Source organism: Strongylocentrotus purpuratus, unplaced genomic scaffold, assembly GCF_000002235.5.
Source record: "Strongylocentrotus purpuratus isolate Spur 01 unplaced genomic scaffold, Spur_5.0 spur5_scaffold_20, whole genome shotgun sequence".
In the NCBI taxonomy this organism is placed as follows: domain Eukaryota; kingdom Metazoa; phylum Echinodermata; class Echinoidea; order Camarodonta; family Strongylocentrotidae; genus Strongylocentrotus; species Strongylocentrotus purpuratus.
In genome coordinates this window covers 20208307-20215972 of record NW_022145606.1, presented here as the reverse complement: position 1 = coordinate 20215972, position 7666 = coordinate 20208307, and the positions used below count along the sequence as shown (strand labels likewise).

At 37.9% G+C, this 7666-nt stretch overlaps 1 long non-coding RNA gene across 2 annotated transcripts; it reads left to right on the top strand.

The window, feature by feature from the left end:
* The first annotated feature begins 1356 nt into the window (after positions 1-1356).
* On the top strand, positions 1357-4512 carry LOC115927286. 2 transcript variants are annotated; one of them, XR_004065546.1, is made up of 3 exons: positions 1357-1787; positions 2309-2534; positions 3128-4512. It is a non-coding gene; the product is annotated as an uncharacterized LOC115927286 (long non-coding RNA). The 2 variants fall into 2 exon arrangements; XR_004065545.1 differs by lacking the exon at positions 1357-1787 and having other exon boundaries at positions 2060-2534.
* Positions 4513-7666: the final 3154 nt, after the last annotated feature.

Genomic DNA, 7666 nt, shown 5'->3' with positions numbered 1-7666 from the left:
AAAATTAAAAAAAGCATTCCCAAAATATTGGTCACAAAATTTACGTTTAAACAAAGCTCCAAGTCTCAATGAAACAATGTACATTGAGACAACTTTAGATGTTATAAACGTTGAATTTACTATGGCGAAAAGTTATTATAATTTAATGCTAGAAAGGAAAAAAGAAAAAAATTGGTTTCTATTTTTGGCAAAATATTTTAGGCCTACCAGAAACATTTGTTTGGAAAGATGTATTTCAGTTCAAATTTAATAACATAAGAGACAATAAGATCAAACAATATAATTTTAAATTAATTCATAGAATATTGCCATCTAAAGACAATCTCTTTATATGGAAAATCGTACAGTCTAACGAATGTGAAATTTGTCGTGAAAAAGAAACTATTGAACATTTTATATTTCGTTGCAAGAAATTAAGAGTTTTCTGGAAAATTATCTCAAGAATTATATATTTCATTTTTAAAATAGAAATTGAAATTGATATGAAAATGTTATTGATTGGATATAAAATAGATAACAGAAAATATACTTTACTTAATTTTTGGATAAATTATGCTCAACTAGTTATATACAAAGACTACGTAAAGCGGAACTTTGGAGAAGTACCAACCAATCCAAAGAGGTTAATAAATAATTTTATTTCATCATTAAAATGTTATTTGAAATACAAAGAAAATATAAAATACTTCGATATTGAGGAAGTTAAGAAAGTATTAGAAATGTTAAAATGATCATTTTAAGATATTATGTTGATCTTGTATATAATTCATGTTTCATTTTACTTGTTTTGTAAATAATATATATGTATTTTGAAATGGAACAATAAAGTCCCTCTGAAGAGGTAAAGAGAAAAAAAATGCCACATGGCTAATCCCCATTGTGCCAAGCCTCAAATTCCCCCGTGCCAGGTTGTTTTGGAGATAATCTGATTAACGCGATGGTTCTATGAATAGCGCGTGCGAAACACAATAACTGCTAATACGAATGCGTGCTTACACGCACATGGCAGTGAATCAATGGTTAGCTCACATGTTCAAAGCACAATAATGGTAGCGTGCATGCAGCCTCATGGCATGCTATGAGGTTAGTACGAAGTTTTCCTTATCAACCCTTAACAATCTTGAATGGTATATAACTTTAAAACTTTACAGGGGCATGCAGTCCTGAAAACAAACGTGGATTGTGTTTGAAAACATGAGTCAAAAGTTAAACACTTAACTAAACACTAAATAGCTAAACTATTGAACAACATATAAACAGCCTACCGCTATAAGATCACTTACATATGAAGAGCTTAATTCCAAAAGGCGCTAAATCCATTTTTTACCAAAGTGGAGTTATTAGTATGAGTACATACCAGTTGCACATGCGCATTTAAATCACCATTCCTTTTCTCAAAATGATTTTCAGAAATATGAAAAAAATTGACACAAAAAAATTGTTTAGTTCCAAAAGGCGCTAAATCCAAAAGTGTTTAGTTCCAAAAGGCGCTAAATCCAAAAGTGTTTAGTTCCAAAAGGCGCTATATCCACCTTGTGTGATTTGATCAATCAGAGCGCAGTATTGTTCCAGTGACCCGGATTGACAACAGCTTTTAGCTTGCTGCTTTCATCGAGATCGATCCTATTTCTGCAGTATTTACAGTGTTTTGACAGTCTTTAGCTCACTTAGCAACATGGATGAGGGAGGGGTGCTAGTTGAGAGAACCAACAATCCAAGAAAAAGGAAGCGAAATGAAAAATAATGGGCCAAAAACCAGAACAAGGAAGATCATGACACCGCTCCTGGTAAGTTTAGTCCCACTAACTCTTTTTTGTGTTAGTGTGTAATTAAGTGCAGATGCACTGGCATTATATTGCATTGAATGAATCGTAATACTACCGTAATAGTCTAACTAAGACTATTGTAATTCTGTTTGCATGTAGTATGAGCTCAAGGCTTAAGGAATTACTAGATACAATTTTGTAATTAAACTGAGGCCGTGAGGGTAAATTACGTGTTAATGCCGCGCCACGGCTTCGCCTTTGCCGGGCCGGCTTGGCGGCTTCAGTCACTGGTCACTGGCTTTGGTCACTATCTGCCCTGGACCTGGTGCAGTAGTTTATGGATATTTCACAAGCCTTTGTTACATCATGCCATAGCATAAGTGTAATGATAATTTGCCATCTATTAAGAAAATATCTGCTGTAAGTCTGTAACAAACATTTTGTATTTGAGTGCAGTCATAATCGGTGTTTTGTTAAATTTGAGGAATTTGTTTTTGTGGAATACCTGATGTTTACCATGATGACTTTCGTTTTATCAATAGGGAAGCAACCAGCCATTGGATGCCAGCACATGCCTCACAGCTTTTCTAAGGCGTCTTTGCTGACAGAAGGAGACATCACATATACTTTCCAGGACCGCTACAGAGACTCTAACAACCGCGGCAAGATTCATTCATCACGTGCCACTTACAACTCAATCCAGTCATGCACCATCAAGGAAATGGTCCACAACCAAGGAGAGAGCGGAACTATGCCCCAACATTTCAAGTAAGTTTTAATTGAGTCATTAACAAAAATTATCATTTGCTTGCAAATCAAATTGTTGAATACAGATCATACACAATTGCCAGAATTGATACCAATTATCTCATTGCAATAATTTTCAGTTAATTTTAATTGAGTTGTTTAGTCGCTGGGTTTTTTCTTGCTACTTGGGGGGAGGGGGGGGGGGGGGGGGAGGGAGAGGCATACATGTTTTATCATGTGTAATATGCTATCTATGTTACACATGTCAAACTAGGTCGTAATGTTTTTATTTTATACCGGTAGCGTCGGTTGAACCATAAACAACTGGGTCAAAGTGAATTCACGAATTCTCCAATCAACATACACTGCATGTCACACTGTGCAAAAAAATGTGCACTCGCGCAATGCAATTCTGTATGTAGATATAACATGCACAAGCAGTATAGGCAAGGACAGTTGGTGGGAGGGGGGGGGGGGCTATGCTTAGTATTACAAACTTGTTTATTTAGATTGAATGAAACCAACAAAAATAAACTTTTCATGTATGGTTTTTGTGATTTATAATACAGGTAGCTGGAAATGTCCATTAACAATGTTTCACTTGTAATTTACAGATTACGACACAGCAAGGGGAAAATGTGAAGATGTGCTCCGGAAGATTCAGATCCATCCTTGTACTTGGTAGGAAACGTCTGGGCAACCTAATAAAGTACGCCTGCCATTCAAAATCACAGAGGCCAAACGCATCTACGTGAGACCAGCTCCAGCCCCAGTCACTATAGTAGTATTATAGCGCACCTGGAGATGAGTACACCATATTGAAGAGAGGAAAGAGATGGAGTACTCTTTGGGTCAATCAGCTCCCATTGCTGAAGCAGCAGGATGTAGCAAATCTTCTACGAGCGATGGGGTGGAGCTACAAGTGGACCTGCTAGTAGGTTATGGGCCACGCAACTTCATTCAGGAAGTAGGTGCCTTTTACAAAGAGGTGTGCGCGCCTACTGATGCAATGGACGTAGAGAGTGATGAGGACAAAGGCATTATTGCTTCCTATGAAGATTGACATTTGATTTTATGCCTTTTACACAGTTAATGGATCAGTTTAAACCATTTAATTCAAGAACAGAGAAGGCTTTTAAAATGTGCATTCATTGAGCAGTGCAGTTGGAATCAGATCCCGTTTCATTACCCATGTATCCATTTTGTTGTAAGTAGCGCTGGTTATTATTAATGCAAATTTACTAAACCAGAATGCATTCACACAGATAATTAATATTTGGCGCTTTGCTACCTTTACTGTATAATAACAACTAATAGATTGTGGCTAATCTCACAACTTTACAGTAGATTGTACTGATATTTTATGGGTAGAGTTTTATTGCTCCTATTTCCATTAGGATGTTAACAAACAATTATTCAAATAATATGTATGCATAATCAGCACTCAAGTATGTCTTTTATCTGCTGTTTATGAGGAGTCGGTTACATTATTGAACTATGAATAATTTCCATTGTAAGGTATCTTCTTGTTGACATTCATATGATATTGTTAAAGAAACTGTACATTAATTATTTATGTACTTGCCAATTTTTGTATGTCTTAATTAACTCACCGTTTATGACATGAGATAATGAGTAAAGCAAATTTACAAGATTTTCAAATTTCACACAATACAAGTCTTTACTGCCTGTTTATTTTGTCAATTTAAAAATGTGCTGAGTCACCCGAGTGGTTGTGTGTTTTTACAAGTTGAATAGAGAGAACATTTTTATGATTGAAGTTGCCCATGTACTAACTATTTGCGAAATGTGAAACATTTTGATTGAAATTAGTGTGGAGCGAAAACGTCTAGAATGATGAGATGTGAGAAGTATGTTCAACATAATGTAGGCTTTCAATGTGTTAAATGGATAGATATGTGTGTGTTAGACCCTGAATTATAATTAAAGAAGTATGTTATTACATCCGAACATCATTCTTAAAACCAAAAAAAAAAAATTGAAATGCGGAATGACACATCAAAATTTTAATTCCAAAAGGCGCTAAATCCGAACAAATTGAAAAAATAAAAAAATATTAAAAAATAATTACTATGGCAGGATTTCTTTAAGCAATATTTTAATGATCTTTGGAGTTTGATCTTTGAACTGTGTGAAAATTTGGCGGTTTCGTTGAAATAAAAGTGGTCTAACAGAAAACCTTGATTTACTCGAACACGCCAAAAGTGGATTTAGCGCCTTTTGGAATTAAACTCTTCATATACTGTTGTTATTTTGTCAGTAACATCCAAAAGGTAAAATGAAATGATTTGTCAAACTAAAAACTAAATTAGCAAAGACTTGATTGTGACAATAGCTGACCTGCTATTATATGCTTTAAAAGCATTTGTTCTTTTAGTTTGTATGATGTGTAAATACCGTATGGGCTTTCCTGCTGCATAGTAGTAAACATCAAGATTACATATTTCAAACTTAAAACCATTGAATATCTCTGTTTGATTACAGACTGCTGTTGCATACACATAAATGATTAACAAAATAAAATGGATGATGTTGTATCATTACTTTACACGTTTGATGAATGTTAGTCTTAACATGTATTACGCTACTTCTCAACCTTAACTTTGGTTACGTAGTCTTTCAAGTATGAAAGCTGGATGATTTCGAGTACGGCTCCAATACCTCTAAACCTTTGGGGTAGTTGGATTGGTTTGTTCATTGTCATCTGACAAGTCATTAGGAGCATTGAATTGTTCTTTTTGCTCCTGTTCAGCTTCTACAGAAACTGGTTCAGCTGGGAGGTTTTCCTTCATGGCCTTGAAGAAAGACGTGTTGCGTGTTATCTTTTGCGATCCACGACTTGCTGTGACCATCGAGCCTTTGACATCGGTGACTACCAATTAATGGCTCTAGCTCATAGGATGTCATCATTTTAGTAACATACCCTTCACGCTTCATTAGAACCGTGTCTCCTATACAGAGGGGAACACGTCTGAACGACATGTGGCGCTCAGCATCAGCTTTCGTGGTGTTTTTCTTTACTTTGAGTGTCGCGTTCGCGTAGCTCTGAGTCGCTTCCTTCACGTGATATTTCTGGCAGTGTGCGCAAAGGTTTTGAGAACATTATTTTGACATCGGTGACTACCAATGGCTCTAGCTCATAGGATGTCATCATTTTAGTAACATACCCTTCACGCTTCACTAGAACCGTGTCTCCTATACAGAGGGGAACACGTCTGAACGACATGTGGCGTTCAGCATCAGCTTTCATGGTGTTTTTCTTTGCTTTGAGTGTCGCGTTCGCGTAGCTCTGAGTCGCTTCCTTCACGTGATATTTCTGGCAGTGTGCGCAAAGGTTTTGAGAACATTATTGTTGCCGGAGGTGATGCTGTGGTTGTGTCCGGTGTTGCACGATAGTTGCGAAGAAAGCGATGTAGCTCTAACTTGGCTCCACGATTAGGATTCGGCATGTGCGGTGCATGCGGAGAACTTTCTTCAAAGTGCGTATAAACCGCTCTACCTCACAATTTGCACATGACCATCGCGATGGGTGAAGCCTAGGTATTCTGCGAACTGCACAAACTCATCGTTGTTAAATGGCGGACCATTATCGGATCTTACAATCTGCGGGACTCCAAACAATGACAAAACTTTATCGAGCTTTGGAATTGTAGCTTTTCCCGACGTCGATGATACAACTTCTACAACTGGGTATCGACTTTAATCATCAATAATCACTAAAAGATGATCTCCAGAGGGCAAATCGGCAAAGTCTACGCTGACTTATTCCCATGGACCATTCGGCAAATTTGACATTTGAAGTGGTGCGCGAAGACTTGGCCCTACTGACTTATTTTACGCTCAACCATGCGATTATTTCCAGGAAACCACACTTTTTCGCTCAGAAACTGCTTGGTTTTCACGACGCCTTGAGGGCCTTCATGTGTGATATTGATTACGCGATCACATAGCGATTGTGGGATGGCAATGCAATTTCCGCGTAACATAAAATCATCACTGGGTGCGATTGACAACTGGTCGCGAACATTGTAGAAGCTCTGCAGGCATCTCGCTACATCTGAAGATGGAGCGGTATTGATCAATCAATTCTTTCAAATTTCGCGATCTGAGAGCTTGCATACAGAGACTCAATGCGACGTCTTGTTTGGTCGCGTCTTGGATTTCGCTTAGCTTCATTGACTTTGGTACTGCGTTCACGCTCACGAAGTTGATATGTTACTCTGCTGTTTTCTCTTCGCGGCTCATGTACGCTCAGTAGTCGGCAGCGGATGGAGAGACATAGGTTGGACTTTTCAGGCTCTTTTACGACAGTGAAGTCATACTCTTGAATCTTGAGAATCCATCTTTCAATTCACGTTGGAGGTTTGCTATGAGCATTGTTGAATGTAGTCACCAGAGGCTTGTGGTCAGTGACTGCTTAAAACGTGTTGCCATATAGAGATAGAGGTGAAAATGCTGTATGCCCCAAGTAATCTGGGAATACCGCTGCTATACTGATGTGAGTGATCGACTATCTAAAGCAACTACGGTGGGCTGTCCATCTCTGCTTTTCTGTGCCAGCACTGCACCGATTCCAACTGGACTGGCATCTACGAAGAGCTGGGTATTTTTTTCAGGATCATACAATGCATTCGTGCATTCTGCTGCAAGACGCTGCTTGACATCACTCATTACAATTACTGTGCACAATATAATGATTTTTAGTTTTTCTAAATAGATAAGCATCTTCTTTACCAGGGTTCAAAATGATATGTTAACCTTCATCGGATTGTTTAGAAATAATTGTGAATTTCCTCCTTCCTAATCACTTATTAATGTATTTGTTCTTTTCCCTCTTTTCTGTTTTTATTATTAAACAGGTGTCTCATCTGACGGGTCTTCCTTCAGTGCGTTCAGTCGATTTGTGAGCGAGTTACGGCTACACGCCAATGAAGTAGCCGACTACCAAGAAAAACTGAACCGAATGCAAGCTCTTGGATTACTTGATTCAGACTACAACGTCATAGCAGTGCCGTCTGAAACAGCGAGCCTTATGCGCCAACTTGGTTAGACATCAGATGAAGTGACTCTTTCCCACCCCCTACTTTTCTCAGCCCAGTTCCTTCTCCGATGGAAGAAAATCTTACTTGTAA